We start from the raw sequence: 23,705 nt of genomic DNA, 5'->3' as shown, positions 1-23,705 counted from the left end.
TAGCAATCAGAGGTCATTTTCCCCATTAGCCATATCATCCCACCTTTATCAAAGGATAGTGCTTTGAGGTTAAGCAGTAGTCCTTTTCCCAAAAAGAAGGCAAAGGCATTTTGTTAAATCTTCACTTAAACTTACCTCTTTATTTTTGTTTCTAAGTATAGAAGATCACCAGGAAGTCCACAATGATCTGTTGCCCTTGTAGTTAGTGTGGAGCCATGTGACTAGTTTGAAGCAATGAAATATAATGAGGAGTTATGAGTTAGCATAATTCTCTGAACTCTTTCTCAGCTAATGAGCTGGGTTCAGATGATCCAGGAAAGAACTCCAGGAGCTATGTGGGGGATGGTAGAGTCTCAGGGTGGAGATGTCAGTAAGAGTTGCTATATGTTGTGTGTAATATAACCAGCTTAACTTATAATTTATTGTCTAAACCAGGGCACCTTAGAGGTCAAGGTTACTCTTATAAATAATTACACTGAATTACACTAGGACAATGGGTCTAACTGGGCACTGTCCTAGCCAAACCATAATACATATAGTCACTCTAGGTGTAATTCATTTTATTGCCCAACAATTCTTTAGTGAAACACTGTGCGTTACCATCAGTTTCAGAGGTGTGTGTATGTGTGGGAGAGAGGCTTATATGAAGTACTAAGTCCACTCTCTAAATAATTTGCAAAATTAAGGACCATCCCTGGTGATACATTCATGTCTCTATAACATGGATGAAAAATTCAAATCCAGAGAGATGACTTTCTAATATCATTTTATAAGCTGATGTCAAACTCTTGGTTTCTTCATTTCCTTTTTTTTCCTTCCTCTTCATATTAGGCAGGGCACTACTAGGATATGCAGCAGTAACAAGTTAGCCCTGAAATATCAGGGACTTAAGAAGACAAAAATGTATTTCTCATTTGCATGAAGTCTATCAGGGTACGGGTAACCTTTGTGGCCTCCAAGTTGGTTATGGAGAGGGAAGAGAGTGTGGGAAATTGCACATGGAATATTCTATAGATCATGCCTGGGAGTGGCTTATACCATAGCTGCCTGAATTCTATTGGCTAGAACTCACCATATAGCCCCAATATAAGAACAGGGGAGGCTGGAAAATGCAGTCTTTCTGTGTGTCCAGGAAGAAGAAATACTATGGTGCACATAAGCATTTTCTCCACACACTCTCTCAGGACTAATCTTTAACAGTTGGCTCTAACAATTGTATAGGAAACCATAGAAAGAAGATTGAGGGCCTCTTGCTTACAGCAGAGCACCACACCCTCCTGTCCTCCACAGGAGACTGTATTAGTCTCCTCAGGCTGCTATAGCAAAATACCAGAGACCAGGGGGCTGAAACAGCCAGCATTTATTTCTTAGAGCCCTGGAGGTTAGGGGGTCCAAGATTGGGGTGTGACCATAGTTGGGTTCTGGTGAGAGTTGGGTTCCAGTGAGAGTTCCCTTCCTATGCTGTAGATGGTTGCCTCCTTACTGTATCTCAAACGGCCAAGGGAAGGAAAGCAAGCTCTCTGGGCTCTTCTCATAGATGCACTAATCCCATCATGACGATGCCACCCTCATGACCTCATCTAAACCTAACTATCTCTCAAGAACTCATTTCCAAAGACCTTCACATTAGGGGCTGGGGCATCAACATATGAATTTGGGGAGGAGATAAACATTCTGTCCATAACAGACACCTTCTGCCATTTGTTGCTTGTACTCAGGGTGTTATATGATTGGAAGTATGGAGACTTGGGTTTTTGTCTATCTGTGACTCTGGGAACTTGAATTTGTGGTCATTTGGCTTTTTGATACATCCACTTCCTCAAATACTTACCTTTAAAGCTCTTGAAATAATGAAATGAAGGAAATGTGTGGAAAAGTGTGGTGATTATTGTGCCATAGCCAGAGAAGGAGACGATGTCTGTTCATCTCATTTAACTTGTATTTTGCTTACTAAGTGTGAAACATTTTCCTAGAAACTAGAGATGGTGACCAATACATTTGGTTGCTGCATAAATTCTCAGTTTCTTTTCATTCTTTTCTTCCTTTCTTTCCTCCTTCATTCTTTCTTCCTTCCTTTCCTCCTTTCTTTCTTTCTTTCTTTCTTTCTTTCTTTCTTTCTTTCTTTCTTTCTTCCTTCCTTCCTTCCTTCCTTCCTTCCTTCCTTCCTTCCTTCCTTCCTTCCTTCCTCCCTCCCTCCCTCCCTCCCTCCCTCCCTCTCTCTCTTTCTTTTTCTTTCTTTCTTTCTTTCTTTCTTTCTTTCTTTCTTTCTTTCTTTCTTTCTTCCTCATCATGAACATAAATATTATTTTATGATTACTTGAATCGGATCTAATTATGGGTTGTAATAAGGTATCCAGTCATAGGAATGAGTATGATTGGGATACCCATGTTAATCTGGGGAACATAAAATCTTCCTGAGCTAGTAATGTTTAATAACAGATCTGAACATTAATTTGGAAGTAATCTCTAATGATGATTATGATTACATTTACCAATCTCATGGGGCACCTGGCTGGTTCAATTGGAGGAGCATGTGACCCTTGATCTTGGGGTGGAGAGTTTAAACCCCACATTGAGTGCAGAGATTACTAAAACAAGCAAACAAACAAACAAGATCATACTATGTGCTGGGAGCCGCTTTAGGTGTCTTATGTATACTATATTCATTATATTATTTATTAATTATATTATTATCTTGATGAGTCCTCATAACCACTCTATGATCTAGGTCTAAATATTAGCTTGTTTTTGCAGAATTAGTTGGAGAAAAGAGGGATGCATCTTCCAGTGAAAGGGAGGAGCAAACATGAAAGTCCTGTGGTTGGGGAGAACATGGCACATAACATATTTGAGGAACTGAAAGAAAGATGAAGTATTTGAAATCATACTGTGTAAAATGCTGTAAGGAAGAAGACTTTCTCCCTCTTCAACAAATCACAAATGTGTTGGGAGACAGAGGAGAGAAGCAAATGTAGACATTTGTGGTTGGGTATGAAATTCAGTCGTCTATAAAATACATTTGCATGTAATACAAACTTAAGTCAAATTTGATTTAAAAGTTTTGTATCTATCTGTATTCCTCATAATGTTACCACAAGATCTCAGAGAAATCTAGGCTTTTGGGAGAGCTTACTAGTACTTTCCTTCTCTTAAAGCTATAAATTGGGTTTGGGAGCTGCCAAGGTTTTGCCAGAAACAGAGTTCAAGAAGGAATACTTGCACTTGATCTTATTTAAATGTGCAGTGTGGATTGGGGAAGAGAACAAGTTGGTATAACACAATGATAGCTTATCTAGTCTGGCTCAGAGTATTTTCACAGCAGGTTAATAGGAAAGACTTTTTTCTTTTCTTCTTAGAAAATGATCAGCTTTTTTTTTTTTGAAGTGGAGTTTGATTTTCTATGCTAGGCAGCACTTTGTTTTCATTGAATTGACTTTGATGTGAAATTTCCTGGCATTTCTTAATTCTGTAGAGGAGGTTTCTCCCTTTGAAAGTGAGATGTGTACGTGTCTAATTACATGTATTACTATGTCTGACTGATCTGCGTGTTCATGCGTTCACTAGCGAGTATTTCTCCAGCATTTACGATAGGCTAGATTCTGGGAATGCTGCAGTGAGCACATCAAACAAGACTCATGCCTTTTACAGCCATGGAACTTACAATTTGAAAGCACTTTTAGATGTTCAGAGAAAAGATACGAGGGTGAACGTCTTATTGAACACTAAGGAGAAGAACAGGTTGCTTTGAGGCAGAATAACAGGAGGGTCTACCTGGGAGGCTGGCCTGGCTGGGCTGCCTTCAAAGGGCTCCTCTGCTCCCAGTTGGGGATTGGCCACTGGGACAGTGCGAGAAGCGGGAGGCTAGGGTATTTACTTCCTTCGTTCCTTTTCTACCAAATCTCGCTGCTTAGTTGTGACTCTCCAGTGAAGACCACCAATTCTGTAGGTAGCCTTCTTCTTACATCTGCTGTCTCCACGTTCTGGTACATGTTCCCTCCTCTTCTACTTCAGGCCCAGGTGAGGTAATGGCTTGGTGCTGTTACTAGCTATGGTGAACTGTGCTATCTCTTGGGGTCCCTAAACCCTGTCCATACCTTGGTATACATTATTAACATTTCAGCCACTTGGTATGTGACATTTGTTTCCTGCCAAGGACTTGACTAAAACATACTCAGGAGGGTCTTTTGGAGGATGTGGCTTTTACGTTGAAACCTGAAATGTCAGAAATTGTGGACTGGAAGATTAATGGGAGGAAGTGGGTTTTAGAAAGAGGGAAGGGCATGTATGAAGGCCCCAAGGCCAGAGAGAATTTTATGTGTTCAAGGGACATATGGGGGAGAGACATGTATGTAGGCAGCAAGCAGAAGTGGTGCCACATGAGGCTGGAAAAGGGAACAGGGACAAGCATACCTAGCTTTATAGCTGTTGTTTGGGAGTTTGGACTTCATCTGTGTGCAGTGGAAGCCATCGAAGTAAAAGGAGATTAGACAGGAGGGTGTCATGATCAGGTTTGACTTATTTATCAATTAATTGGCTTAAGCACATTAACTGACACTTACTGTATACCAGGATGTGTTCAGATTATGAGGGAGAGGGAGGCAGAAATAGAGGCATGTAAGGCATAGCTCTTCCATCAAGTAGCCTATTGGAAGAGAGGATATAACTATATAAAATTTTAATATAAGACATGATAGCAAATAGTATAAGAAGGAGTATGAATAGCAGACTGTTCTCAGTGGAGATGGATAGGGAAACTTTCCTGGAGGGGGTAGTATGGAGTAGGGCTGTAAAGGATAGATAGATCTTACCTTTGGTGGCAGAAGGCATTCCAGGGAAAGAGAATTGTATGAGGCAGTGCTATTCAAAGTAGCTTGTGCTTGAATGTAAATCAGTGCAACAGTATGTAACAGAATGTAAATCATCAAGACAGTCTTACACTGGGATACCTGGCATTCTTACATGGGAAATGGAGTTGCAGCAAAAGAGAAATAGAATAAATTGGGATGTAGCTGGAAGGATGCAAATATCGGGTAAGGAGTTGAGATTTTAGACTGTGGGCAGTGGTGGCACATTCGACATTTTTGAAAAGAGTGGCAAGTTTAGAGCTGTGTTTAAATATGTAATTTAGAGGTGCTGAGGACTCAGTCAGTTAAGCATCTGACTCTTGATTTTGGCTCAGGGCATGATCTCACAGTTTGTGAGTTTGAGCTTTGTGTTGAAAGTGTGGAACCTACTTGGGATTCTCTCTCTCCCTCTCTCTATGCCCCTGTCCTGCTTGCATGTTCGCTCTTGCCCTCTCTCTCTCAAAATAAATGAACAAACTAGCTTATTTTTGAAATGATGCCTGTGGTCTTAATGTGCTGCTATTCACCTCTTCGCTTTCCAAGCTAATTCTCAGTATGCTGGGACAAAGCCAGGAGTCTTCAATGAACTGAAACAGAAGTCTGGAGAACAAAAGTGAATGGCAGTCTGCTGATTTTTAGCTCCGGGAGAGGAGGAGGGCTGTGTGATCTGTTCCATGACCTGTGGGAACTTGGACAAATCACAGAATCTCACCACGGCTCATCACCTTTGGAGTAATGTCCAAGAATTATACAGAGATACTTGGTGAACTGTTAGCACTCTCTTTATTTGTAGGTAAAAGAGATCAGTCATTTCAATTAACAAAGTTTCCAAACAAGATTTCAGAAGAAAAAGGGAAGGAGAGAGGGAAAGCCACCCCAAAATACCCAGGAGGTTGTCTGGGAAGAGATGCTGTCATGTGCATATTTTTTTGGGTAAACAGATGAGTTGGCGTCAAGCAGATAGGTCAGGGTGATTGTGTCCTTGAGGAGACTGGGTAGGAGTGTCAAAGAAAATCTTTCTAGTTGTTTATGGATTTTCTGGAAAACCTGAAAAGCTTTCCTGTGGAACACACATGGCAGACTGGGTGATGTGAGTGTGGAAGGGCTTTTCAAGGCAGAGGGATTAGTGCTTAGGAAAAAGCCCTGAGATGGACGGAGCCTGGCATAATCGAAGACCTATAAGATGGCATTCGCAGCTAGAACATAGAAGGGAAGGTACACTTCTTTCTGCATCAAAGCCCCTCTGTAGGTCCTTGAGTCAACCTGCTGTGCCAACCACAGGGCTGTTGCTGCATCGTCATTACCATGATCCACATCATCACAGCTGCCATCGATGAAGCTCTCTCTTGTGGGTCAGGTGCAATGGTAGGCACGTTCCATGCATCACCCCATTGGAATTTCCCAGCCACCCTGGGGAACTGGGTTGTAGCATCCCGGTTTTACCAAGGGAGATACGGAGGCTCCCAGAATCCTGTAGCTTGCACAAGTCAAAGGAGGTAGCAGAAAGGGATTGGAAACCTGTTCCATCTCACTGCACAACCTCAGTCCTTATATGGGACACATCACTTCTTGTCACAGTCCTTTTCACCCTCAACTCTAGCACTCAGCAAAGTGCAAACTGGTATTTGCCCAGCTGACTATGTTATGATTATTGCTTTTGCTCTGCAGATGCCAGCTTTAGGGCATTGCCTCCCCACCAAAAGTGACACAAACAAGAAAGAGAAGACTCGAAAATAAGATACCATGCTTCCTGAAATAGGCTATTCTTCACACAGATAGAATAGAATTGGGGTAAGTTATTGAATGAGTGATGGATCCAACTCAATTGCCCACAAAGAATATTCAAGAACTACTTATAAGGTAAGTCTGTCACCTTTGAATGACATCACATTGGCCATTGGGTGTCTACCTAGAAAGTTCTACAGACCTGAGTCATGGCTTCTACATCCAAAATGTTTAAAAACAAATTCACCAATGTCCTTACTAACAAACACGTTCTTATACGTAGTGGGATATACACATATCTCCTCTCTGGTTGGGAAGGGTAAGTGAAACCTGTCATGTAAAAACACAAATGTTTGAATTACTAAACATATTTTGGTTTTTTCATTTTTAATGAAACCAGCAGTTCTTAAAATGTGGTCCACAGACCCCTGAGGATCCCTGGAAACTTTTTAGGGTCCTCATGAAGTCAAAGCTATTTTCAGAACAATGCTGAGATGTTTGGGGCTTCTTTCGAGCTCATTTACTCATGAACCTAAGTGTTTTGCAGAGGCTGAATGATGTGGAATATCTGCAAAAGACTGAATGAAGAAGCAGATGTGATTTTCCAACGGTTTCTTACTAAGCCAGGCATGAAAGAGATTTGTAAAAACGTAAAACCAATGCCACTCTTCTATTCTTTTTGAAAACATAGTGCTTTTTAAAAATAGAAATATTATTTATGCCAACACGTAATTTATTACTGGTATTTTTAAAATGTTTAAATTTATTTTTGACAGAGAGAGAGTGCACAAATGAGCATAAGTTAGGGAGGGGCAGAGAGAGAGGGAGACACAGAATCTGATGCAGGCTCCAGGTTCTGAGCTGTCAGCACAGAGCCTGACGCGGGGCTCGAACCCACGGACTGTGAGATTGTGACCTGAGCCGATGTCAGACACGTAACTGACTGAGCCACCCGGGCGCCCCTATTATTGGTATTTTTAAATGAATGAATCAGTCGAGTTTCTCAGTTTTTATTTCAAATAATATCAATTGATAAACCCATACCAACACAAGTTTTTTTGGCGGGGTCCTTGATGTTTAAAAGGGTAAGGAGCTTTGAGACCAAAATGACTGAACATCACTGACTAAATTAACATGTAGGACACATTATTAATTCAGTGCTGCCTCATCCCAGTCCAATAAACATAATTTGTAATTAAGTCCTAGGAATTCCTACAAGAAAACATCAGCAGCAAAATGATGTTGCGGCTTCCTGCTATTTCTAACGGAAGTAGGAGTTAATATGCAGAATCTCAACTGCTGTTTCACAAAAATAATTACATATGGGTATAGCTTAACCCAAGCACATAAATTGTCAAATATAATTAGAAAACGCTTCCCCAAATATTAATTGCTATTTATTTAATTGAGGAAAAATCCTCTGAATTTTCCTCTGGGGGGAAAAAAGGAAATTCATTCCTGAGAATTTCACAGTCTCAAGTTCTTGCCAACTTAGATGTAGTAGCTTTTTCCCCTGAAGTCCTACGGAAGGCTCTCACAAACCAAACGTGGTGTAATCTGCTGATTCTGCCCTCAGTTTGCTGCCTGATGTTGGGGAAAATCATTTCTTTTCTGGGGCCCCATTTTTCTCATAAGTGTAGAGAAAGAGCATCTCTTGGGTCCTTCCTTGAAAGATCCAAGTCTGCTTTGAGACATCTAGAACAGAATGATAAGGGAATGGAGAACAGGGCACTTAGGATATCAGTCAAGTGATGGCAAAGACCAAGATTTTGGAATTGGTGGAAGTGATTGCAGGAAATTCTGCATCCAAAATTCCAGGGAAGATTAAGAAGATGGAGTCAGTAGGTGTGGGAGCGAGAGTTGACTTGAGAAAGGTAGGTCACTTCCGAAGCTGACAGGGACACTGGGAGGTCCCCTTATTGCTTATAGAAGAATTTGACATAGCCTCTTGAAGGAAACAAATACCATCTGGCTTTACTTTCTGATTATACAGTAACTTCTTTCACTAGATCACGGATTTGAGTCTGTTTTTAGTGCAAAAATCATGAAAGGAAGAAATGTGCTCCAAATATTGGTCATTATATGTGAATTCATTGATGATATTATCAGCCGGTGATCAAACAATGCCTTCAGGGTGCTTCATGGTCATATCATGGTCTCTTTATTACTGTCTTTGCTAGTTTGGTTCTGAACCTTTCCATATCCACACTCTCAACTCCAGCCAGTTCCATCCACTTCCAATTGTTTAAATCATCACTTTGATGTTACCTTTGGCCCTTTCCACATGCTGGTCCTTCTGTCTGGGAAGCCCTTTTACCTAAACTGGCTGGCCAGCTGGCTTCCAACCTAGTATTTTTTTTGTAATTTTTCATATTGTGTATATTTGAAAGTTGTTGCTTCATCAAATAATATGTATACACAGTTTTAAAAAAACAGTATTGAAAGATTTATAATGAAAACAGCAGTGCCCTGCTTACCAATCCTACTTTTGGTCCTATTCATGGGACAAACTACTTTTTAGCTTTTTCATGATTTATTACGGCATATGCCTCTGTATTTCTAACAAATATGCCAATATTGTTAATCACTTGGTTTATCAATGTCAGACTTCTATTGACTTCTTGTTGTATAGTAGGATGACAATTTTGACACAATTTTGATGACAGTTTTGTACATCTCATTTGTACCCTCCTTTTCCCTGAAGATCATAATTTTCTGGGAAATCAGAGCCGGTGCATATGTTTTTACAATCATACAAATGTTATTCACTGCAGAGTACAAGTACTATCATAGCATCCTTTCTTTTCTTGTGCAACTTTGTATGTCCCGAGTTTACAGTGGCCTCTTTACCCCTAATCTGTGTGGTTTTTTTCTTTCTACACCTATTCTTATCTTTTTTTTTTTACATATTCTATCAGATCAGTAATTTTTTCCCTTTTATTTTATTTTTTTATTTTAAAAGTTTATGTTATATGTTTTTTGAGAGAGAGAGAGCATCCACAAATGAGGGATGGGCAGAGAGAGAGGGAGATAGAGAATCCCAGGTAGGTTCCACGCTGGTAGTGGGGCTGGATCCCACAAGCCAAACCATGAGATCATGATTTTTGCCAAAATTAAGAGTTTAATGGGGCACCTGGGTGGCTCAGTTGGTTGAGCGTTCCAACTTTGGCTCAGGTCATGATCTCATGGTTTGTGGGTTCGAGCCCCACGTCATGCTCTGTGCTGACAGCTAGCTCAGAGCCTGGAGCCTGCTTCGGATTCTGTGTCTCCCTCTCTCTCTGACCCTCCCTCGCTCATATTATCTCTCTCTCTCTCTCTTTCTCAAAAATAAATAAAGCATAAGACAATTTAAAAAATAGGAGTTTGGGTGGCTTAACCAACTGAACTACCGAGGCACACCCCCCTTTTTATTTATTTATTTTTTAACAGGGTTTGACAAAATCTTTCTGTAAAGTATCACATAGTAAGAATTGTATACTTTTCAGTCTAGACAGTCTCTGTCACAATTACTCAGCTCAGTTGTTACAGAGGGAACTCAGTTAAGAACAACATGTAATATAGCTACTGACAGTATGTAAATGAATTGGGTGTGGCCATGTTCCAATAAATCTTTATTTACAGAAAACAAGTGGCAAGTAGGATTGGTCCGTGGGCAGAAATTTGCAAGCCCTTGTTCTAAATGATAAAATGCATCAGATATTAATGTGTGCTATTTTTATTTTCCTGCATCTCTCGTCCTGGAGCCTTCCACCCTGAGGCTGTCTCTACTACTCTCTTTATGTCCTGCCCTGCTAGCATCCTGGAATTTCCCCTCACTGCTTTCCGGTTTTGGACCCCTTATTTCTTGAGTCTCTGCATCTTCCTCTTTCTGGCTTTATTCCTTTGCTTAGCTGGAGGACATTCTCAAGTAACTTCCTAAAAAAATAGGGTGTGTACAGGAGGTAAATTTTCCGAGTCTTTCTATGTCTGAAAATGTCTATATGTCCCACCCCTTGGTTTGTTGATGGTGGAGTTAAGTCATGGGTTCTAGATCAAAAATTTCCCTAGAAATTTGGAGGCTTTCTCCCATTAGCTTCCAGCTTCTTGAATCTCTGGTAGATGACTGATCACAATTCTGTTTATTTGTATATGTTTGTATGTGATCTTCTTCTCTCTCCCCTGAACTCCCATCTAAGAATTTTTAGGATCATCTTTTTATCAGTGCATCTCACAGTGACATACTGTGGCATGCTTAGTTTTAGCCCCATGCATCATCTCTGTTCTGCTCTGCACCTAATGTGCATTAGTCTGAACCATCTTCCAACAGTTTCCCTAGATACTATCTCTTCTGTCTTCTGCCTGTAGGTGGCCATCAGGCTCTGTGGGACCAGGGGGGAATCTAAGGATCTTATTCTTCCTTCTTGTGCCCAGATAGGCAGGCTCATGTCTTGTCCTGTGTTTCTGTAGAGCATCAGGTCCCCGAGGACCCCACTTTGCAGGTATTCAGCAAGGCACAAGACAGAATTTTGTCAGCGTACATGTCTTCAGGCTTTTACATTGAAGTTTTTTTCCATTCTGCTAAGTCGATCATTGCTCATCTGTCTATATACTGTCTTCCAAAATTTCATTATAATTTGTTGTCCATTTATACCTTAAACATTTTTTTTTTCATTTTGCAAGGGGAAGGAAAGCATGTAAATGTTGTGGTCAGTCTATCTAGTTTAACCAGGAGCTCACAATTTGTCACTTGTCTGTCTACACCACAAAGAGTCTATTTACCCACAATATTCCTAATGCCTGGCTCAAAGTGGGTATTCCACGAATACTTAGTGAATGGAATGAATGCATGCATATTCAGTGAACGGTTTGACAGGAGCAGAGGCCTTAGGTGGGGGAGCTCTGGGAGACGACACTGGAAGAAGCGGAGCCCAGATTATGAAGAGCCTTGAAGTACAGGCCAACGAGTGTGTACTCTTTTCCTGGTCAGAAGGTCGTTGATGGCTTTTCAATGCTAAAGGTGGTGGAAAGGCATTTTGGTCAAGGTGATTTTTCTGGCTGTGCTTTAAAGGCTAATTTTAAAGGTGTACCCAAGCAAGAGAATGAAATGCCAGAAAGTGATGAGAACCTGTGAGGAAGGAAGGGATGTGTTGTAGAGCTATGGAGGAAGAACTGGCAGGATTTATGTTCTGATTCAACATGACTGGGGGTCCATGGTCAGAAAGAAAGAACAAGACAAAGGATATTGGGAGGGGGGAGTAGATAATGTTTTTTGTGTTCATATTTGAAGCATCAAAGGAAGCTCCAGGTGAATGTGTTTAGCAGGCAGTTGGCTATATCAGTAGGAAATGAAGACCTAGATTAGAGAGTCATTCTCACAGAGAAGTCACAGAAGAGAGAGCCCCATGAAGGAAAACTTGCTTGCTCAAAGGCACATAGATGGTGATAGATAGACCCAGCATTTGAAGTCAGAACTAGATCTACATCTATAGCTCATCTTCAGCCTCAGACTGTACTAACTCTAAAACTTTGTCAAGAGGCAGAAGAGTACAGTCTTTGTTTCGGCCTTGGACAAGCTCACATTTAATGGGATACATGACTTCTTAAGAGTGAAGATGCATAATGCACTCAGTAGCTAACGGGGTGTGAGAGAAGGACACTGACACTGGGAGGTGACCCAGGTCTGGGCAGGAGGGAGACCCGGCAGCTTCAGCCAACTTGGCCATGGCCAGAGCGAGGTCTCCCACAGACCCCACTTGCTTTCACTCTGCTGGCTTCCCCAAGAACATGTTCTTTTCTTATATCTACCCTTCCTGCTGTGATGGTTCAAATCAGAGAAAACTATGGCCAAGTAGCAATTTTCAGAACCCAAGTGGGGCTGACTTCCTGCCTGGTTTCCTCCTTTCTTGCTCAGCCCAGAGCAGCCTGGGAGAATCACAAGAAAGTGGCCTCTGGAGACTTTCAGGAGTGGTCCATGCAGGGAAGGACTCCTGGGTTTCTCCCCACCTAGCCTCATCTGGTAGCACGCCTTCGGGTTCATGGCATGGACTGAGGGAGGAAGAGGAAGCAGACGCCGTGAGAGTGGGGGTGTGGGCATGTAGGTTGTGAAACAGTATGAGAAACCTCCAGACCCAGCAAAGAAAGTTTTGTTTCTGGAATTCGGAATTCAAATGTTTTTCACACTCAACGTTTCTGTGACTAGAAACGGTGATAAAAATCTATGTCATTCCATTGGCTTTTACCTTTGTTTTAAATGACCAGATTTTAAACAGAAATTATTATCAGTCTGATATTGTTTCCTTTTATAAAATGTGGTTTAATTTCGCAAAGAGCCGAGTAAGACGGCAGAGCTGAATCATAGGGAGTGTCGGCTTGCAAGCTGTACACCCCTTATTACAAAACCGTGCCTGAGTGTTTGGTATTCTCCTCGCAAAAACTGTTCCTTAATCCTAGGTTTTTGCTTTTAGCTGGGGGTATTTTGTCTTCCTTTCTTTTACCAATACGGTCTCTTGGATATCATGTAAAAAATCTTTAATCCAGTGAGAAAGCATGGGTCTTGAGTTTGAATCCTACCTCTTCTTCCTGACTGGGTAATATTTTGACAGTCACTTAACCTCTCTGAGCCTCAGTTGTCTCCCTATAAATGGAAGTAAGAAGACGGAGAATACATATTATATAAGAATATATCTGACCCTGAGTGGCTCATTTGGTTGAGCGTCTGACTCTTGATTCTGACTCATGATCTCAAGGTCGAAGAACCAGGCCCTGTCTTGGGCTACATGTTCCATGCTTGGGAGTCTCTTTTCCTCTTTCTCTAATACTCTCCACCAGCCCGTGCAGTCTCTCACTCTCTCTGTCTCTACAATAATTTTTAAACTACATCTATATAGATTATATAATACATTATACATGTAAATATATAATTTATTTATATATTGTATCTATGATTAATTATCGTATGTGTATATGTAAGAATTAACATATTTCTGGTAATTACTAGGTACTGAATCATGTTAATTCCTACCATCGAACAGAGAGTTGGGTAATTTTTTTCCTATTGCTAGTCACTGACTCACCAGAAAGGAAGAAAGGAAAGAAGAAAGAGAAAGAAAAAAAAGAAAAGAAAAGAAAAGTCAGTTTAGTGTATGTTCTTAAATCAAGGGAGAGAGCTTTGGGTGTTTGTGTTTTGGATCTTATTTTTAGACATTACAAAAATATTCCATCCACTGGATTTTGAAATTAAGAATAGGGAACATTATTTATATCTGAATCATATATTACAACAAATGAAAATATTACATGTATGGTTTCTATTCTGTATTACAGGCATTTAAAGGGAAGAGGGAGAGGAAGGAAAATAGAGACAGGGAGAGATGATGGAAGAGAAGGGAGAGATAGAAGACATGAAAAATTGGCAGAGACAACAAAGACACAGCAAAAGCCAGATTCAGTGTGCTTAGGCACCAGTGTTTGAGGATAAATAATTGGTTTTGCCCTAATTAATGAGATACAAAAGTCATATCTGCCACTATCACTTTTCTTTGAAACCCATCCATCCATCCATTCATTCTTTTTTTTAAGTTTATTTATTTATTTTTAGAGAGGAAGTGGGAAGAGGGAGAGGAGAGAGTGAGAATCTCAAGCAGGCTCCTTGCTGTCAGCAGGAAGCCTGATGCAGGGCTCGAACTCACCTGAGCTGAAATCAAGAGTCAGACACCTAACTGACTGAGCCACCCAGGCACCCCTCATTCTTTATTTTTTGAATCAACAAACCACCACTAACTGTACACTGTGTTTATCTCTGTCCTAGGTGCTAGCAAAAGCCACCGAGTCAGTCCTGCCTTCCAAGAGCTCACAGTTCTATGAGATGGCAGACAGGCAAATAAGTAACAGCAGAATGAAATTAGTGACTGGATCAGATTTGGGGTGTGGTGGGAAAGACTTCACAGAGGAGGTGAGCCTATACGGGGTCTCAAAGGACATGCAGTAATGTGTCAGGCACATTGTCAGACAAGATTGTTGGGTGGCAGATTAGGAGTGTGTTCTGTTTTTTTTTTTAAATTTTTTAATGTTTTATTTATTTTTGAGAGAGAGAGAGAGAGAGACAGCATGAGCAGGGGAGGGTCAGAGAGAGAGAGGGAGACACAGGATCTGAAGCATGCTCCAGGCTCTGATCTGTCAGCACAGAGTCTGACGTGGGGCTTAAACCCATGAACTGTGAGATCATGACCTGAGCCGAAGTCAGCCGCTTAACCAACTGAGTCACCCAGGCACTCTGAGTGTGTTCTGTAAACACAAAAATTCAGAATGTATTTTGGAGTGATCCAGTACTATCTGAACCGGGAGCTGGTTCATTTGAAACACAGCTCTCTGTGGTCGTGGAGCCGGTGTGGCAGGTGGTGAAGACCATAGATATTGTAGCATCGATAAAGGTTTATACTAGGCCTGGGACATTGGTCAACTCTTCATCCTTTCTGAGCCCTAGGTTCTTTACATTGACAAGGAGGTTAAAAGTCAGGGAGGTTGTAAATTTTTAGCCAATTGGCATAATATATATAAAAGCTTTGTACACTGCTAGGCACTGTCATGAAACCATTATTTTCATTTCGGTATTTGGATCTCTGGTATAGTAGACTCTTCGGGACAATCCAAGTAAGTTGAGTTAAGAGTGAGAAGCAATGTCCCTGGGGATAAAAAACAAGTTATATTTTATGTATGACTTTTCAACTAGCTTCTTGAAACGTCTCAGAAACTTGTCTAAATCACGGTAACTCAGATATCAATGTTGAACATTCTCTTTGGTGTCTGTATCCCTCCATTTCCTACGGCTGGAATGAAATCAAACCAAAGGTGAGAGATACACTGTCTTTGTTGTAGATTACCTCTTGGTAGAAAAACCTAAGTTTCAGCTCCTGAGAGCAAAGCTCTTTGGAGGCTATCAGCCACACCTTTAGCACAACACTGTTTTCCAGCCTGTAATTAGGAGTTAATGGAGAGGATGGCAAAAATCTGGGTCAGCTCTCTTAGAATAGACGCTTCTGCACAGGATGTATCAAGAGCAATTGAAACCATGAGACAAAAGTGTGAATGGAGGGCAGTCATTTTTAATGTGGACTGACTTGAGGTTAGCTGTCTCTTCCATAGGAGTACTACTAATTACTGAGAGTTTGAGGTGTAATTGGCATCAATTATGAGAGCCTCCAGTTTATAATCATTCTTTCTCAGACACTAAAATTGACTGCAGTCCAGTGGCCAGACTTGTTCTCTATCTCCCTGTGTCCTTCGCCATAGCTGATCTAGGGAAGTTGTTCCCAAACTTGAGTGTGCATCAGAATCTCCTTGTTAAAGCAGGAATTGCTGGGGACCAGTCCCAGAGTTTTTGATCCAGTAGGTCTGGGGTGGGGCTTGAGAATTTGCATTTCAGAAAGTGCCAAGGCATACTGATGCTGCTGGCCTGGGAGTTCACACTGAAAACCACCCACCTAGGCATACACAACTGAGTTACCTGCATTCCTTCTTCCAGTGCACCCATCTATGCTTAGCCTTTGTGTGTGTGCATGCTTGCTGGATATAGTTTCCATTACTCACATACAAAATAATTTAGTGAATACTAGAGTGGGGAGTCTTGTCTTTACCTGGGAGAAGAGAGGAATCAAAGGGAGAAAATCAAAGTTTTCTGTAACATCTTAAGACTTGTTGTGTCAAGACAAGAATGGAAGGTAAATCTTACTAAATTTCCCAGAGTTTCCTAAGTTTGTCTCAGATGAAGCTAGACTTTTTAAAAACTATTTAAACTATATGAAAATGGGCAGTTTTGGTTAATGATGATAGATTGAACATACTCATTTATGCCTGTTCTCTCCTGAAACACCAGTAAAATGACAGTGACTGAGCCTTTAGCATAATGTATGGCAGAAACTCTCAAAGACAAAAAGAAGGGAAGAAGGTATGGGAAGAACACTGGAGGCTGGAAAGCAGATGGACAACTGGTCCCAGCTGAGGTTAGCAGACCCAAGAGTCTGATTTGTAAACTGGTAGGGCAGAAGAGCAAAAAGATTCACACTGTAGAGCCCCCAAAAGGCTCTGGATCCTGGAACTTCCAAACAGGGTGAAGGTGAGCCTTAAAACAGGCAAACTGGTTGAAAATCTGTAAAAGCAAAGGGACCTTAGATCCACCCCACCAACCACATCAGCTGACATATACTCCTGGCCCAAAGCGGGAGATTTACTCATAAAGGAAGCAAGTCAAGGGGACTCTTTGAACTAGTGTGTACCAGTTGGTAGAAGGGGTACTTTCTAGAAAATGGGTGCGAGCATGAAGTGACAGTCAACATATGGACCTTTTATACCTCCAGCCCTCTTCCCATACTGAGCTTCCATATTCTTGGCCTTCGAGCGTGTGCCTTCCAGGTAGCAGTATGGTGTTGGGATTTAGAAGGGACTCAGCATCCTGTAGCTATTACACACAATGATTGGGAAAGGATGGAGGGGGTTTATGATGCAAGAAAGGCCTGATGCGGGTGTCCAAACTGCCAGCACTACTTACTGAGCAGCTAGACCTGTGCCATGGAGCAAGCTATAGGTTCCAATGATTCAATGGTGAGGACGATTCAGTGGGCCCATCCCCCATACTAGAGGGGAAGGTTGGGGGATGAAACAGCATGTACAAAGGCAGATGGTGTGAAATGGCCTGCTGACTTGGTGGAACTACAAGCAATTCAGTATTGTTGGCATGGAAAGTATAGACATGCAGGGAGTGTGGGAGGAGGTAGACCAAAGAGATGCTATTAAGTTTATGTCCCTCTCCTTTGTATGAGTTCTCTCAAAATATATGCACATAGTTTGAATTCCCATAAATATATCCATTCTGGTTTTCCTTGTTTTCTTTTTTTTCCTCATTAAGGGTAATGTTTATTTTATTTTATTTTTACAATTTTAATTCCAGTTAAGGGCAATGTTTTTAAGATCTATCTATGTTGCTATGACAATAATCTAAGCCATTCTTTTGAACTCCTGCTTGATACTTTGAGGTGTTTTATGGTGTGTATTCACCTACTATTCTCTACCCATTGTCCCAGAGAAGGACATCAAAATTATTTTCCACCCCCTCCTCTGACTTGCTCCAAAAAAGAAAAACAGTAATAAATATCCCCAGGCATGTCTTCTGATGAAGCTCTGTGTGAATTTCTTGAGCTTTATACCCTGTGGAGAGATTGCTGGGTATGTGCACATGTGACGTATTGCTACTTTGCCCTCCATGATGTCTCATCACTGGGGCACCATGCCAGCAGTATTTTCACTTCCCTGCTAATTCAGTTTTTCTTCCTCCCTTCCTTCTGTTCCTTCTTTCCTTCCTTTTTTCCTTTTTTCATTCCTTCCTTCTTTCCTTCCTTCCTTCTTCCTTCCTTCATTCCTTCCTTACTTCCTTTCTTCTTTTCTTCCTTCCTTCCTTCCTTCTTTCCTTCCTTCCTTCTTTCATTCCTTCCTTCTTTCCTTCTTTCCTTCCTTCCTTCTTTCCTTCCTTCCGTCTTTCCTTCCTTCTTTCCTATTTTTTCTTTCTTTCATTCTTTCTCCAAAAGTTTTCTTGTACCTCATTAGATTATTATTATATTATTATTTTATAAGAACATTTACAATGAAATGAGATCTATCCTCTTGACAGATTTTCTAAGCGCACAGTACAGTGTTATTAACCATAGGCACTGTGTTTTACAGATCCCTAAGACTTACTCATCTTGTGTAACTGAAACTTTACCCCTATTTCCCTTCCTCCCAATTTCTGGCAACCATCATTCCATTCTCTGCTTCTATGAGTTTGACTATTTTAGATACTTCATATAAATAGAATTATGGAGTGTTTACCCTTCTGTGACTGGATCATTTCACTTAGCATAATGTCCTCCAAGTTAATCTATGTTGTTGCATATGGTAGGATTTCTTTCTTTTTAGGGCTGAATGATATTTCATTGTGTTTGTATACACCCCCCCCCCCAGCACACACACACCACATTTTTTAATCCATTCATCCATCACTGGACATTTAGGTTGTTTCTGTCTCCTGGATATTATGAGTAATGCTGCATTGAACACGGGAATGCAGATAGCTCTTTGAGATCCCAATTTCAACTATTTTGGATATATACCCAGAAGTGGGATTGCTGGGTTACATGGTTCTCTTTTTGATATTTTGAGGAACTTCCATACTGTTTTCCATAGTGACCATCTTATATTACCACCAACAGTGAACATTGTATAGGATTCCAATTTCTCCTTATCTTTGCTGACAAAGTTTTAAAAACACAATTTTATAGTTTTTGCTAGTGTGAAACATGTATAGTTTTTCCTGGGTCCAAACTGTCTTTTGCATTTCTTTAAATGCTGATGATTTTGTTTTGTTTATTTTGTTTTTATAAGTTTTTTTTTTATGTTTATGGATTTTTGAGAGTGAAAGAAACAGAGCACAAGCAGGGGAGGGGCAGAGAGGGAGAAGGAGACACAGAATCCGAAGCAGGCTCCAGGCTCTGAGCTGTCAGCACAGAGCCTGACGTGGGGCTCTAATTCACAGACAGCGAGCTCATGACCTGAGCTGTGGTCGGCGTTCAACCTATTGAACCACCCAGGTGCCCCTCAATGCTGATGATTTTGAATACCTCTTCATCAGTTTGTTAGCTTCTGAGGCTTCCCCTTCTGAAATTGTTCACATCCTGTTGCTGTGTTTTTACTGGGGCCGCTCTCTGTTTCTTGTTGATTTGCATGATTTTCTAAAATATTTTAGATATTAATCTCTTATTAGCAGCTTATGTGGGAACTGGGGACTGCCCTTCAACTGCAAGCTTTGCCTCAAGAGGCAGCCGTAAAGTCTCAGGAACAACAACAAAAAATAATGTTTTGACTTGAAACAAAATATACTGCTGGTGATCCTCTGTGTGACATATACTTGCTTATGATCCCAAGGGCCACTGGGGTCTTCTCGTTGTTAAGTCTCGTGGTGTTTGCCTTCACTCACAAACTTCCCCTTTATCACTTCCTTCACCTGCCTAATTTTTAGCGAGGCACAGCATTCAACTCTCATTACCATGCTACCTTTAGTACATAGGTGAAAAATGTTTTGCTGCTGAAAAATTGGAAAATATGAAAACTGATAACAAATTATTAAAAGCCACCCACAACTCTGCCACCCAGAGATGATTCCCATTAATCTTTTAGGATGTATTTCACTCCCTGGAAAGAATGGCTGAAAAGACATAAGCATCATTATAATAAATGGGCCTCCTTCTATGACTGTGCTCTATATAAATCTCTCTTAGAACTTCCTATATTTTACTATAATTATTTCTTCAATAACTCTTTGTTAATAACTATTTATTATAGTTATTTGTTCAGAGATTGTTCAGACAGGAGTCAGTGGACTTATGTTTTAGTTCCATCTTTGATTTTCCAAAGCTTCTCTCTCTCTCTCTCTCTCTCTCTTTTTTTTTTAAAAGGGGAGGAGCTAGAAAGCCATGCCATGGTTTTCACTTTCTTTTGCAAGTGACTGGGAGCCACTGGAGGATTTGAAGCAGTTGAATTAGCCAGAATAATTTTGGTAGAGGAAGTTCTCCCTGGAAGCAATGACACATACATGTAAGTGAATGAAAAGAACATTTAATAAGTCCAAGGCATGGAACTTGATATAGAGGTGTCATCTAATATACTTCACTGAATCCTTTTAGTTCTCTGGCTTAGAGATGATCATCCACAACTTAGAGATAACAACTTATACCTCAGTGAGGTTAAGCCATGTTCTCAAGGACACAGAGCTAGTAAGTGTTGGTGTAGGGAGTTAGATCCCATATGATCTCCTTGTCTTGAGCATTATTTCTTTCCAGGCACAGAGGCTGGTTCAAAAAGTACTTAAGCTGTGTAGGAAGGATCGGTTCCCATTTAAGAGTATTAAGTTCAAGTGTGTAGCAAGCTACAGTTTTATAGCAGCAACCTTAGTTAGTTGATGACTGTCCACAAGGGTATTTCCCTGTGACTCATACATGGCAGGGGAATCCTAGGGAAGCTCAGCTTTTACTTCTTGAATTTCAGAGTCCTGACCGATACTCAGCCATCTGAGTCCTTGCCAACAAAGATTGGAGGAGGGATGTTGGGTAAGTCCCTTTCTCTCTGGACCTCAGTTTTTGTAACCACAAAAGATTAACAATCTATGAAGTTTTCTTTAATTAGAAAAGATCTCTGATGCTGCCTAATGTGATACTTAGTTCTTGTGGAGCTTAATGATGATATTAGTGATTTGTAGGAATTAAACCAACAGAATATCATTACACACAGAAGTGGTTGGAAAAAGGCTGTAGGAAGGGCATAGGAGATAGATACATGCTCTTAGTTATCTTGTATATATTCACTCGACTGTACGATTCATGTAGGAGGGACGTGCCTAGGATGGTATATTTGTTCATCCTACATCTCAGAGTCTGTCACCAGCACCTTATATATAGGCGGCCAAACTATTTTGTTGAAAGAAAGAATGAAAGGCAGCAAGGTACTTGTTTCCTAAGATCCATCTCCCCCTTCTCCCTCAGTAATGTAGTATGTAAAAGCTACTGGAAACAGTAGTCCGGGACAAAACCTCATTCCCTAGACTTCCTTGTGAGTTGGATGTTGCCATGTTATTAAATTCTTACCAATGGAACATACATGAAATTAGAGTTGGCATTCTTTTCAGAAAATATTCCTAAAGAGAGGAACATGATTTTCTCCTTCTTATTTGTCCTTCTGGCTGACTAAGATAAAACAGATACATGGAAAAAAACTATTTGGCTCTTGGATCACAAGCTGGATGCTACGTGTTGAGAATTGCAGAGCAGTAAAAAGGGTGGAGTCTGGGTATCTGATGATATTCAAGCCCCGAACTTGGTATGCTTTTTTTTTTAATGTTTATTTATTTTTGAGAGAGAGCGGGATGGAGCACGAGCTGGGGAGAGACAGAGAGAGAGGGAGCTACAGAATCCAAAGCAGGCTCCAGGCTCCGAGCTGTTAGCACAGAGCCCAACATGGGGCTAGAACTCATGGACCACGAGATCATGACTTGAGCCGACGTTGGATACTCAACTGACTGAGCCACCCAGGTGCCCCTTGAACTGCTAGGTTAACATAAGCATGAAACAGAAGTATATTTCTATTTTGCTTAAGAATTATTGGTTTTGGTTTACTTTTTGTTGAATAGCTGAACCAAATATAAGAGAATGTTAAAATAACATATGATCTTCATAATTTTTCTTTCAAAGAGCAGCTGATAAAAAAGTATTTTGAGCATGGTCATCCTAAAGTTGACAATTATACACAGCATATCTGATGTGGGGGATGGCCAGGGAATGCCTACCCAGTTGGCCAATAGTTAATTTTTAGCAAGGCCAGTAATTTTTGTATAAATTCATACAAGTTTGGCTAGGACAATACCTTGAATATTTTACACCAAGTTTCTAAACTGATCCTTTTACTTTCACTGAAAATTTTTATATTTCTATTCATTAAATGAGGTTGTTAATGTAAAAGCAACTCATTTTCTCTGAGTGGAGTGAGGTTGGGGAAAAAATAAAAAGATAACCAGTTGTTCCAAGCCATTTATTTCATAGGATATATATTTTTGTCATTGGTTTAAAAAGCACAATAGTCATATATTATATTTTACATATTGATAAATGTTAGAAAAATAATGGCTAGGAATTTTATAAGTTAGATAAAAATATAAATCCACGATGGCCTTCACATCTCAAATTGGAAAAACACAAAAGCACACAAAGAAGTATATTAATTAAATTTCTGAAGCACTTGGGTGGCTCTGTTGGTTGTATGTCCGACTTTGGCTCAGGCCATAGTCTCATGGTTCGTGGGTTTGAGCCCCGTGTTGGGCCCTGTGCTGACAGCTCATAGCCTCAAACCTGCTTCAGATTCTGTTTCTTCCTCACTCTCTGCCCCTCCCCCACTCATGCTCTTTCTCTGTCTCTCTCAAAAATAAACATTTAAAATTTGTTTTTCTAAAAATAAGTGATGAAGAGAAAAATCTTAAAAACAACCCAAAATAATCTGTATAGGGGAGAACGAATATATAAATCCAGTTTCTCACCAGCAAATGTGCATGCCAGAAGAATGGAAAGTGCTGGAAGAAAAAAGAAAGTAAACCTATTCTTCTGTATGTGACAAGAATGTCCTTCAAAACTGAAGGCAAAATAAAAGTGTTTTTATTTTTGTTTTGTTTTGTTTTCAGAAAACAAGTGAGAGAATCTGTGGCTAGTAGGCTTGGATTATAAGATATACTAAAAAAAATAGACTCTTCAGAATGAAGGAAAATGATAATGGTGGAAATTTGGATATGCAGAAAGGAATGAAAAGCTCTATAAATGGTAAATATAAAATATATTTTTATTTGCAACATTCATGAAATTTCTGTAAAAATCCTTAGTGAGTGAAAGCAAAATCATACCAAATGCATACTTTACCTCTGTAATCTTTATATGTTACAATGTCTTCAGAGATAGAATATATGGATTGGTAGGAGTAGCCATAGTGGTAATCCTCACTTGGGGAATTTATACAAACATTTGAATTCTGAATGTTTAGGGGACTTGGTTTTCAAAGTAGAATACGTTCAAGGGAGCACAGGGACAGACCCATTGAAATATCCTACAACTGTTTCCAGGGTGCTTTTGGCATCTTGTGCCAAGAGACCACGGGGCAAGAAGAAGAGTTACCATCCTCTTAGGGGTAATTATGTCTCATCATAGGCGGGGGAGTTGTTCAGTGGAGGTAAGAAGGAAGGTTTGGTCTCCAGGTGATCCACTTTGGCATTCCCTTGGTGTTCCTTTGCCCCATCCTGGTAGTAAGTGGACAAATGCAGCAGTCAGAGTAAGAAGGGCATGGTGGCCATGGGCTCAGACCCTTCCAGAATGAGTATATCATGCCATTGGGTAAGCCATCAAGAGTAGCAGAGATTGTAACTGAGGGCAATGGGAATCTAGCACACATAGCAGAGCAGGGAATGATGGGTATCACTTAAAGACCTGGGACAATCTGTAGTGTGGTAGGGGCTGTGGTTTTCCCATAAGCCTTTTAGACTCCTGAAGGAATGTTCTCGGAACTTACATGAAGAAGTGGATCCAAAGAGCACAATAAGTA

General features: G+C 40.5%; 1 long non-coding RNA gene across 2 annotated transcripts in view; it reads left to right on the top strand.

The window, feature by feature from the left end:
- LOC115276417 overlaps positions 1-23,705 on the top strand; it is a 45,254-nt gene that overhangs the window by 9,524 nt on the left and 12,025 nt on the right. For both annotated transcript variants that reach the window (XR_003901930.1, XR_003901929.1), the window contains exons 2-5: positions 6,513-6,635; positions 20,030-20,168; positions 20,619-20,680; positions 22,798-22,933. This is a non-coding gene — a long non-coding RNA (uncharacterized LOC115276417). The remainder of the gene's footprint in view (positions 1-6,512; positions 6,636-20,029; positions 20,169-20,618; positions 20,681-22,797; positions 22,934-23,705) is intronic.

This window comes from Suricata suricatta, chromosome 13 (assembly GCF_006229205.1).
Source record: "Suricata suricatta isolate VVHF042 chromosome 13, meerkat_22Aug2017_6uvM2_HiC, whole genome shotgun sequence".
Lineage (NCBI taxonomy): Eukaryota > Metazoa > Chordata > Mammalia > Carnivora > Herpestidae > Suricata > Suricata suricatta.
The sequence above is the reverse complement of the archived record's forward strand: the minus strand, read 5'-3'. Positions and strand labels throughout refer to the sequence as shown.